Source organism: Euprymna scolopes, chromosome 15 (assembly GCF_053919585.1).
Source record: "Euprymna scolopes isolate OS-2025 chromosome 15, ASM5391958v1, whole genome shotgun sequence".
Classification (NCBI taxonomy): Eukaryota; Metazoa; Mollusca; class Cephalopoda; order Sepiida; family Sepiolidae; genus Euprymna; species Euprymna scolopes.
The window spans coordinates 16,130,654-16,144,019 of record NC_136496.1 but is presented as its reverse complement, the minus strand read 5'-3'; positions in this window follow the sequence as shown (position 1 = coordinate 16,144,019).

Below are 13,366 nucleotides of genomic sequence, written 5' to 3'. Positions count from 1 at the left end.
TTAAGTGTGAGATATTACAATTTATAGATGATATAAAAAGTTTTAAGAAGTTGTGAATCGAGTGAGCGCTTCTCTAAAAGAAGCATTTTGGGGACATCGAGGAAAAGCGTATATACATACATACATACATTTTCGCTTATATATATATAGACTAGCGGGCGTACCCGGCATTGCCCGGTTGTTTGGAGGTGTGTGTGGTGTTAAATAAAAGAAACCGGGGGGTGAGTGGGTAAAAGTTGGTAGGATCGAACCCGAAGCCCTGAGGTTAAATTTGAAAATAAAATCGGCCAGTCAGAATGAGTTACTGAAAAATGTTTTCTTTTATTTAAGTAAGAACCAAATTGACAGGTGCGCGCACGGAAGTAAAGCAATAGCTATTCAGCAAATGAGGCCAATGACCAGGTTTGTTTGTTATAAGCGAAGTAAAAACAGAAAACCTGAAAACGAACGTTAAAACTTTAGTGGGGGGTAATCAAATCATCGAAAAAAAACACAAAAAATAACGTAAGAGAAGCGAACGATGTTAAATGTAAAAATCGAAAAAACAAAAAAGAAAACAGAAAAAACCTGAAAATGGTTTAAATAAGCCTGTTTCAATATTAAATTTTTTTAAATCGGTGGGTACCCGGGTGTTTTTAGGTGTGTGGTCGGGGGGATAAGCGAAGTAAAAAAACAACAGAAAAACAAACGCTACGTGGAAAATGGCTCAAATAACACTTGCTCAATATTTAAATTGAAAAAATCGAAAAAAAAAGAAATTTTACACCACGATTCGAACCCAAAAAGTTTAGATAACGAACCAACGCGCTAACCAACTGAGCTAACGCGACGTACATGAAATTTAGTCAGTGTTTCAACTATTTAAAGTAAATAAGGCCATTACGTAATCTGACGCATGCGTACAACCGGTCGTCCTCACGAGAGGAACGTTTTTGTTGACTTCCCTGTGGAAAATTGTCGATTTCGGGGTGAGAAAATGAACGTTTATGGCCAATTTTCGATATTTTTGGAGCGAAGGATGGAGCTTCAATATGATACCGAGTTTGTGAATTTTCGTCGTGTCTGTCGAAAGTTTTTAGCGGGCACACAAACACACATACAAACATACAAACACATATACACATACACACATTTTCGCTTACATATATATAGATGACTATATATATTTCACAAACCGTCATTCTCTTACTATAACCCTTCATATTTTAGAACACCATTAAAAATCACCTCTCCCTGAACTTTTGGCGATCCCATAATTAGCCACGTAAATTTGAACGGGTTTTTTTTATATCACACATGAGACCTTGATATTTGGTATGTGTCTTCCTTTCATCGCTGTTCTAACTTCCATCATTAAGGAACCTCACTTATACCAAGGTGGATACTCTCTCTGACTTATTCCAGACAACTATCAGCTTTGACAGCAGCATGTTCAATGTAGGTGACTTTAAGGAATACCTGGCCGTAATGTATGGTATATAAGTAATTTCCAACTGTTCTTTCAGGTGTATTTTCCCAGGACTTGCTTCTACTCTGTATGTTTTATTTTTTACAGATGGTCCAGTAGAGTAATTTACATACTTCACCATGATTCTGCTGTGAAGTAGCCATCTTCCAAACGAACCTTTGTAACTTGATTCCAGATTGCTCACAGTTTCCAATTCTGTGTCAGAGAATTTAAATTTGTTGTCATTACTTAGATCTACAATCACTACATCCGTGTATGTATAAAATGCCTAGTTTTTTCCCCTAACGGACTTAACAAATAACTCCTACCACTGTGTTGGTATAACTATAAAAAGTATTTGATTATTCGTAAATAACATTTATTGGTGTAAATTTATTTCTGTTTAGAAACTATACATTTCCGAATTATTTTATTACGACTCATAATCTTATTAAACAAAAGGAAGTATATTAGTGAAACACTCCATACTTTAGAATACATTAACCGATTGCAACGATCTATTTCTTCAGTTGTGGTGACCCGCCGTCGTCCTAATCTAATTTCCAACTTATCTAATGTTCTTATTTCACGAAAAAAGGTACATCCTGTAACACTATAATACGTTACTTATAAATGCCCGTTTCTTGCTATCTTACACTTAACTTCAAAAATATTTTCTATTTAATTTTCTGTAATTATTGTACTGTCACAGTTGCTTATCGACTTTTCTCTTTCAATTATGCTAACTCACAATAAATAGATTTATGTCTATATATTTCGCTCATTATTGTTTAAAGGTTTTATTTGGCTCAGCAATAAATATGTGATAAAAAAGACATAAAATTCACCTAAAACGTTATAGCTTTTTTTTTATATGAAAACAATATATCTGATCTATAATAATATTAATAATATGAGTATTTTTAAATGCCCTTTTTTATTTATACTCATAAATTTCAGATGCTATTTTTTTAATACTAAAACATTAAGAAAACGCTACGCCTTATTCTATTTTAATTTATAGAATAAACAAAAAAAAAAACAGTTCCCTGAGAATTACATTCTAATATACACATATAATTTCTAAAGAATATTTTATAAAGTCAGTGAAATCACATAAACATTTATTATGAAGTCGTATTATTTGGATTAGTCGCACTATATTCCCATGTATAGTGCCACATTTACAACTTTTCCATTATTGTAACCACCTACATTTTAAGTGTAATTTGTCGAACTCAGGAGCATTTTTGTTTAACTCAGAAATCCGAGCGGATTTCCGAACGCAGCTCTTTATTTTAATTACGGACGCAGAATTGTCTCATTCTGTCAGCGATGACATTATAGACATCCTAATTAATTCTCAATTGGATTGTAGATTGGTGAATTTGACAGAAAGATTCTCGAGTTCGATAAATACACCTAAAGACGGTCGGAAAAGACATCGCCTGGAACATATAAAAATGGCATTTAATGTGATAATAGTAGTTCGAAATATCGAAATAAAAATAATAACTAATTCTGATGTAAAAGTTCTGAAACGAAATATAAAATCGCTTTGTAAATTTTCCATGGATGCCAGCCTTTTCGTTTAAAATCGTTTCGTCTTTTATTCACACTTAAGTTGTGATATAATATTTTTTCATGTTGCATGCGATAGATTAAATAACATGTTTCGTCATGGTTAATGTATTAAATGAATTTTGGTTAGTGTGTTATAACTATGAATCAACGAGCACGTTAGGGTGTGTCTAAAGTTTGTTTGAAAATATCATGCTACAGGTTAGCAAATAATTTTCCTTACGATGTAATATTCAATTTATGTAACACACAAAAAATAATCTCTTTTTATATATTTTATTTTCAGATGAATTTTTCCTTATTTTGTATTTTTTTACTTTCCAATATTTAATAAGTACGCATCCCTTAAAACAATTATTATCTATTATTTCTCTATAGTTTTTATATTTCTACACCCATCTACCCATACCCCTTGCTATTTGAGCCCCCTTATACAACCTATTCTATCATTATCGTCAAGCTTACTGAATTAAAATATTAATACTATGCATCCCGAATAATTCAACCCATCACATAATTTCTCCTGATACTTTCCCTAATAACTTACATTTCGTTTAAGCACTGTTATAATCTAACACAGAATCTCTGAAGATTACCAATATAGAAAAAAATCTACTATTTACTGTGAACACCTCTAACAATGCAACACATATACATAGTTTTTATCGAATATACATTAAACCTACTATGACAGTTATCCTATAGAAATACATGAATTACATGAGAACAACTATTCCTCCTGTACCACATAAGCATTATCCCTCCTAAACATTTTCAGTAGTTTATTTCGCTCCTAATCTCATTATAGCTTGACTTCGCATTCCTATCATGTTACGGTGTATATTCTCCATTCTTCTGATGCGAAGCATTTGACTTCGAAATGCCATGGTATAAACAACCGTTTATTGAACCAAGACCCATAATTTATGCATACCCTTATGTAATAAATGAATATATCTATATAAATAGGTGTATGTATTGCTATATCTATCTACCTATCTATCTGTCTATATATATATATATATATCTATATATATACATAATTAAATATAAATATATATATATATATATATATATATATATATATATATGTATGTATTTATGTACACTTTTATAACCTTCTTTTGCTTTCGAATTTACTTTAAAATTCTGTCCAGTAAAATTTTTTGCGCTTTGTATTATCCCTATGTATTTTTCTTAAATCATTGATTTCTCTCTCTTCCTCACAGCCCCTTAACTATATATATATATATATATATATATATATATATATATATATATATATATATATATATATATATATATATATAAGAAAACAAAGTGATATAGTGTTTACCTTTTTTTTTTTTTTACACAGTGATCACCACTTATCAAGCCCCGGAAGCCACTCAGGGATAAGGGTTATTGCAAGTACATTACGTTAGTGTGGAGATTTGATGAAGTGTTTACTTAAGGGGGCGGTTCATTAGAAATTTGTTAACATTGGACTTGAAGACATCCAAGTTGTAGTCCGGTGGGAAGCAGACAGACGGAACAGAGTTCCACAGGCGTGCAGTTCTAAGAAAGAAGCTTTGTTCATGGAATCCACGTTTTGATTTAGGCACAGATATAGAGTGGGGGAAATTTTTCACAGTGGATTCAGCTAGACGGGTGTTTTTTGTGAATGATTAGCGAGGGGGGGGCAGAGATTGAAGTTCAGACGAGCACCTGCCATGGAAATAACGATAAAAGAAGGATAGGCTCGCAACGTCTCTTCTGTGGGAGAGAGGTTGCAGGGTAGAGAAAAGGGCATCCCCCACTAAGCCACGAAGTCTATTTTGTACTCTGTCAAGGCAGGATAGGCTGTTTTTAGCAGCTCCTGCCCAGATATGGCAACAGTATTCCATCCTTGGACGTACTTGGCTTTCATATAGTTAGAGAATTGCATCAGTAGTGAGATATCTTCTGGATCGGTAGAAGGATCCCACCATCTTTCCAGCGACCTTGGCAACAGACTTGATGTACGTGTTCCATTTCAGATCAGGACAAAAGGTCAACCCCAGAAGCTTGTCAAAACACGGGGCCTCAACCAGACGAGAGCCATCCATCACAATTGATGCCAGATGGAGATCAGAGCGTTGATGATGTAAGGATAGGAGTTTGGTTTAGATGCATTAAAGGTAACCAGCCACGTCTTCCCCCACTGAACCACGCGCTCGAGATCAGAGGAAAGAGAATCAGAGAGAACTTTGTCATTTACAGCCTTTGATGTGTTGCCGTAGATGGTCGTGTCATCAGCATAGATGTCAACGAATGATTTTAGTATGTGTGTAGGGAGGTCATTGATGTAGATCAGGAAGAGAGTTGGGCCTAGGATTGACCCCTGAGGGACTACAGCATTTATATTGCAGGCCTCCGATTTTTGTCTGTCTACCACTACTCTTATGAGCTTATCGGAGAGAAATTATTTTATGATTGAGAAAACATTTCCAGTTATACCATAGCTGGAAATCTTGTGAAGTAGACCCTTATGCCATACCTTGTCGAAGGCCTTGTATATGTCAAGAGCAATTGCCCTAGAAAGGAAGACTTTGTCAAGAAATTCACTAATCCTTGGGATATAACCGTCAGCACATCTGCGGTAGATCTTGCAGAACGGAAACCATGTTTTGTGTCAGTAAGAAGGTTAATTTCTGCTGAAGTTGTTGACTTTTTCTCTATTTAATATGGATTCCAGCAACTTACTCATAACACACAGGAGACTTATTGGTCTGTACTGAGAGGGAGATGACTGATCACCTGTATTCTTAAATACAGGGCAAACTGATGAGGTCTTCCAGGGAGTCGGAAAGCACTTCTCCTTAAGGCAGCGCTTAAATAGTTTCGTAAGTATGGGGGCAAGTTCTGGTTGAAACTTTTTTAACACTATAATTGGGATGCCATCAGGGCCAGTTGCTTTATTGGAATCTAGGTTCTTGATTAGCTTGGCGACCTCATGCACGGATATTTGTATGTTGCCTAGCTTGTTCTGTGTTATAGGAGGAAATATGGGGAGTTGATGGCCTTCGTCGCATAGGGTAGAATTAGCTGCAAAGTTCTTTGCAAATAGTTTGGCCTTGTCTGACGCTGACGAGATGACTTCGGATCCATTGATAATGGTGGGATAGTACGCACACGTCTGTTCAGGATCCTATTTGTTATTTGCCAAAACTGGTGGTAACCAAGCCGCTGATCAGCTACCTTGGATTTAACAGACTTGGCATATAGCTCTCTTGCATTTTTTATTACTCTTTTACAGTGGTTGCTGGCAGTCCTGAAAGCAGCTTTAGTCTCAGTGCATTTATTACGTTGGTAGCTATGGAAAAAATGATTTCTGTGCGCGATAGCAGCAGCACATTCTGGGGAGAACAATGGCTGGCTGTTAGGTTTTTGTTGGAATTTTTTAGATGTTATGAATTGGTCTATGCCTACAATTCACCATTCGGTCAGATCTGATACTATAGAGGACACTTCCTTTTTAAACATGGAGTGCAGAAGTAAATCAGATATGAATGTACGGAAGCTATCCCAGTCAGCCATAGAGTATCGGTATACAGTACGGTGGAGGGGTACGTCTGGGGGCTTCTTACATTTCGGTTTTATCTTGACTGATACGACGGAGTGGTCGGAGGATCCTAGAGGAGAATGAACGGATCATGAACATAGCTCAGGGGAAGTTGAGAGAAAAAGGTATAGAAGGCTTGAATATTGACCGGGTGTATCGGGCACACGGGTGGGTTCGCGAACAATCTGAGTGAGGTCATAAGCAATGGAAAAATCCTGACAAAACCTCCCCTCACCATCTGTCTTATTTGAATGGGTCAGCCATTCCACGTTATGGACGTTGAAGTCACCACAGATGTGGATGTTAGCCGAGGGATGTGAATATGATATACGCAATGGTAAACTTCAAATAAATCACAGTATTTATATTTAAAAAGTGTAATCCCAACCGAATTTTAAAAAAAGCTCAATACGCAATATGTTGCATTTTGGATCAAGTTTAGAGGAGTTTCATTCAAGCTGAAATATTATGCGTGGTTTGTTTTTACATTAGTTTGATATATATTTAACATTTGGGGGGATGTCTAACCATAATACGCTGTGGTTTCACTTAATGTCTTTACTAGCAACTTCTAGCATTGCTACAAATATAATTTGCTGATTTCTTTATGTCCTCTGATGAGAATAAAAATAAGAATAGCATTATTTGAAACTTAGCGGTATAAGGACTTATTTTTGGAGTATTAAGTCGAACAATAAATTTTGATTGTAAGGTTCAATTTACATTTTTACCCCATATATATAAATTTATAGAGGGAATTTAACCTGGAGTCTAAAGAACAAAGTTTAATTTAATGTGTCAGTATTTTTAAATAATCTTGCTTATAATACTGTAGATATATAATAAGCTCAATTCTTATGTATTTGTCCTGGAGCTATATTAATATTGATTATAAAGATTAAAACTATACATCCTGAATCAGTTTAAACAGGAAAAACAAATAAAATGAATTAGAGTGTTCGGCCATCTCGGAAACGATATTCATTTTATTAAGAATTGAGAAGAATCAATGAGAATAATTGTATTCGAATAGCCATATACTCATCAGCAGAAAAAGAAGGAAAAGAATGTAAGACACCAAAATAAAACAAGCATGTTGTACTTTGTTAAATGGATGGTCCTGATTATATGTATCCCGTTGTTACTCAGCATCCATCGAGTTATATGTTCATAAACGTTTCGTCTATATTTCTTCCTGAGGAAGTCTAGAGATATAGATAAAACGTAGATGAACACATATCTCGATGGAATACTGAGTAACATATTGTCACATTTGTGCAGGATCATCTTCTTAACGAACTACAAAAACTACTATTACATTGGTGTCTTACAACCCCCCTCTTTTGTGTTGCGATCGGAAAATTAATATTCGAATACAGTTATTTCCAATGATCAATCTCAATTGTAAATAAAATGCATATTTTTTCCGAAAAATACGTACACTAAAGTTGAATCTTTATAATAATTATATATATATATATATATATATGTGTGTGTGTGTGTGTGTGTGTGTGTGTGTGTGTGTGTGTGTGTGTGTGATAATATTAAAAGTCCACGAATGCTTCCGGGATAGTTATTTAAAGGTTGTGAGGGTTATGTGTAGCATGAAAAACGATGTTGCTTTTTGTATTTAATATTTTTATTGTTATTTTTTTATATTTCAAGCGGACCTCCGTTCTTAGTCATTTCGGTACTTTTTTGTGACCATATAAAAACTAGCTGCATATTTGTCCGTTATACTTTTCAGATGTTTCAAAATTGTTCTTCTTCAATGTTTAAACTTACACATAAGTTTTTCGTTTCCATTGTGTATTCGAACACGTCTTCTCATACCGCAGACATGTTTATGGAACGAATATTGAGTAAAATCATATCCTTTTAAATGTTTAATGATAGTTCCTACCTGAAAACCGAAAATCCATTAAAAAATATTCTAGAGACAAATGAATTGTCAAGTTGCCGCCTCAATTACCTTGAGCCTTATTAGATTCACTTTTGGATTTTGTTAATACAGTGTTCTTTCTAGCTTGAATATATATATATACTAGCATTTCAGCCCGGCGTTGCCCGGGTGTTTGGAGGTGTATGCTGAGCAAAAAAAAAAAAGAGTAAATTTTTTTTTGACCCCTATTATGACCCCTTAAAATTTATAGTTTCGGGCTCAAATAACTTTATTAAATTAGATCCAGGTTAAAGGAACCTATATCTAAAATTTCAAGTGTCTAGACCCAAAATTGTCGGAGGAGTTTGGTAGAGTTCTTAAAGGTAAAATCGTTGAAATTTGACCCCTTATCAGCCAAATTTCTGGCTGACCCCCGTCACATCGATTTTCCCAAATCTCAGTAACCGGCATTTCAAATTTCGAGTCTATAGACTAAAAAATTGACAGAGTTATTGCGTAGGGAAATGTAAACAGACAGACAGACACGTTCACTTTTATATATATATATATATATATATATATATATATATATAACTGACTATAAATATTAGATTAAGATTTTTATGCCGACCGTGTGTCATAGAATTAATCAGGCCAATAGTAAATGAATGGCATATACGTGAAGAAACAAGTACAATCGTGTTCCACCATAATCGCCATATATATGCAACATATTTAAATATTTACTCACAACGCTAGGGAAAAAATTAAAATAAAGTTTTCTGCATTTTCTTTTATTAATAAAGTTATGTTAACATCTGCTGACGCAACAAATTATTTGTTGATATTTATTTGTAATATCCCAGTGGAATTTCTTGTATAAAATGTTGCTTTTTGTGTGTATGTCTATCTGAAAGTAAATAAAATTATATTACAGTTACTTTTTTATTTATTTTACTCAAGTAAGTTTTAAGAGATAAAGGGGCTCCCTCATGGGCTAACACTTGATTCTGTTATGATTTAAATCTATATCCGATGGCTCTTTTAAAAATAGAGTATGTGCATTTTATGGCTGCTATTTCTGTTTCGTTACAGCTTGGCCTTTGGGGGATTGCTTCTAGGTATTTCTAAAGATAATTTTTTTATTAAGCACGTTTCTCCTATCAGGACTGTTATCATTTTTTTTCTTTCAGAGACCATGTAGTTTTTAGATAATTTTTTAGGCCCTGATTATTTTGTCATTCACCCCGTTCGGCTCTATGAAGGCCAAACTCATTTGGAACTGTGACATCGATAATGAGCATAGTTCTTTTGGGTGTGTTCCATATTACAATATCTGGTTTGATGGCCTTGCGTGTGTGTGTGCGTGTGTGTGCGTGTGTGTCCATCTAAAATAAAATATAGACTCTTTTACGCTTCTGAATTTTTGCAGTGAAGATTCACTATTCGTATTATGTTTAATTCTTAGACGAATGATATCATTTTGAGTGTCCTCGTCACAATATTTCAATCGATATAACCCCCGATCTTCTAAAAAAATTTTTCTTATCAAACTCTGGAATTGTTTTCCTCGAACTCAGCAATGTTTCCGTATAACTCGGGAATGTTTCTGCCGAACAAAAGTCATTATTTACTTCTCCGGGGTAGAATGCATTGGTTTCATCAGCTACGCGTTGATAGAGATCCGAAGTAATGTGTTATTGTATCATTCACTCACCCACATTGAGAATTGAAGATTCAGAATACTATCATTTTGCAATTGATTTTTTACAAACGTTCTACACATTGTGCCACATGTTTTACGGACGTATCATTGCAAATTAATATTTTTAATCAACAAATAAGTTTTCAGAATATGTATATTATTCTTGATTTAATAGTTTTGTTAACATAAAACAAATCTCACCCAACAAATACTCTTTAGCCTTTTAAAAGCGTAAAGCACAGATGAAGTAATAGGATGAGCAAGAAGAATGTTATATATATATATATATATATATATATATATATATATATATATATATATAATATACAAGGTAATTAAAATACACTAATATTGCGCTTAACGAACTATTGTGATCATTCTCTTTATTAACTACTAAATCGCACACAACTAATTTCCAGATATGTCTAACTGACAACGATGGAGTAGTGTTTATTGTAGCGTTCTCAGATTTCTCGTATTGTCCACCTTTTTTCCGTAGTCTAGCCAAATCGAATTGCGTTACCGGAACATTGCCATTTGATTAATTTTACGCTTTGTCCTAATGAGAATTTTTGTAGCAATATATCTTTCTACATCCCAGTCATTTTCGCATTGATCCAGTGAGGTTCTGCTTAGTGCTCTCAATTCTCTCCCTCTTATTTTCCATCATTATTTGCAATTTACAGCTATTGTGTGGCAAATGAACAAACTGCTGCGTTATATAAACATATGTACATTTTTTTAGTTGCGTTTTATCTATTTTATATTTTTTTTATTCATTAATCTATCCATTCTTTTTGTCTATTTTTACTTTTTTATGGCATAGGTTACATAAGAGGACATACCTAGCAGTTTCTGTTAGTTAGATGACGTTATTTCTCTTTAAATTGCATGTGAGTTGTACCATTCGACGATTTTTCGTTGTGTCTCTTTATTATTAGTTTTCTTAGTATTAGTATGATGTTGTATTATTAGTATTAGCATTAGTATAAGTAGTAGTAGTAGTAGTAGTAGTAGTAGTAGTAGTAGTATTTACTCACTAGGGATAGTCACATAGAGCATGTTTAAAGATTTCTCTTTGAGAACAACATGTTCTTTTCTCTGGGGTTTAAGATACAACAAACTCTTCAAGTTTCCCACTCGTATACCGCTTATACTTTTCGGAGATGAATTTGTGTTGTTGCAATAGACGCTTTCTATTAATAGCAGTAGTAGTAGTAGTAGAAGTAGTAGTAGTAGTAGTAGTATTTACTTGCTAAGTGTAGTCACATAGGGCATCTTAAAAGAGTTCTCTTTGAGAACAATATTTTCTCTGGGATTTAAGTGACAACAAGTCCCTTGATGTTTCTCACTCACTAATAATATTTTGGAGATAAATTTGCGTTATCACAACATCCGCTTTCCATTAATTTTGTGTCATCAGCGACTATTGTTCATCACTGAATTTTGGATGGCAATAAGCTTTCTCAAGTTCTTATTGCTGTTTTGCTCTTCTCAAGCAGATATATGGCTAGTGCTTTCTCTCCTTTGTGCGTAACTCCCCCATGATCCTCAATTCTTTTGTGTGGCGCCAGTTTATTGCGACATACAAACACAAACAGAGAAAGACAGCCTCGCATTGGGGCAAACCTACAATTATGCAATTTAAATTTTCATGATTCGATGCGATGTTCCTTTGGGTTTTACATGTGGAGGAGTTTTTGTGTGTTAAGGTTGTAGCCTCTGTGTGTTAGTTGAGCCTTCAAGCGTTTTCCTTGATATTTCGGCCATTTCTATTACTGTAAAACGTTGTATCTTCGCAGCTATCTCTCTGATGTCAATCTTCAATTATATTTTTAACATTTTTCAATGTTGCTCTTAACGTTTCTTTCAGTAATTTGCATTATTTGGATATTCTTAATCCTTCTGATAATTTTAAGCTCTAGAAAGTACAGTGTATTTTCTCCACTTTTCTGCCTCCACGTCTTAACTATGTGATCTGCTGTAACATTCAAATCTAGAATCTGGCAGGATTTTTCTTTCCTGTAAACTATTAGGACAATCGGTGTTCTTGCTTGGATGATTTTCTATTGTGTGTATGCCCATGTGCTATATGATTGTGTTACTTTGATGTTAGGAAATGTCGCGGATTATGTTTATACGATATTTACATTCAAGACTCAGTTGTTAGCATAAATTCCAGCGCATTACCTTTCTCAGTGATCGTGTTTATTTTTTTATATTTTTGGAGCTTGCTTGCTAAATTCGATGATTATCTTGTTCTCTGTTTCGCCTGTTTTTCTACACAGCCTGCATTTGATGTTTTGTGTCTTTTAACGGTTGATTCAAGTTGCGCTACCTTATGCGACTGTGCTTGAGATTTAGTATCGATTTTTATTTTTGTAGCCAATTTCAAGTGTAGTTAGTAACATCTGCCATTTTTATGAATCGTCCGTGTAGATATTTAAACTCATACTATTCTTTTTCATGTCTTGTCTTTTCTTTTTCTGTATCGCATATTTTTTCAGTGTCTCTTAAATTTAATTATTCTTTCTGCTATTCTGCCTCATGTATTTTTCTAATTCCTTTTTTATGTCATTTATTCAGCCTCCCAGGAAAACAACCTCCTTTTCCTCTCTCCTCATTATACATAGAGTCAGTTAGTATCATGTCTTGGGTGTAGAAGTATAGGCATTGTCATGAGTATTCGTGTTATCATGTCGTGATTCGGGAGTTCTTCTTTGAATCAATTCTTAAACCGCTCCGGCCATTTTCTACTGTGTATACATTTTATTAGGTTTCTTCTATATAGTTTTTATTTTCTAATAATTATCTCATACTTCTGAACTATTGCTTTCCAATTTTCTCTTCGATGTTTATTGCTTAGATCGGGTATATTTCCAGAACTTTCAAATTCTTATAACAAACATGTTTATACACTGCAATTATCTCTGTTTAGTTGGGTAGTACTATGCTGGTCGTTGTCTTTAGTTTTCCCTTTTAGTGATCAGCAGTGCACACCTTTCTATCCCTAATTCCATTGTAATATCCTGGCTGACATTACTGCTTATGTGTATTAGTTTATTTAGTTGTTTTTGTGGGCGGGGTTGATAAAAGTATTAGATAATTTATGTATTTAAGTGTTTAATTCTTTCATCTGTTTATTCTTCGGTCTGCGTTGGTGAACTT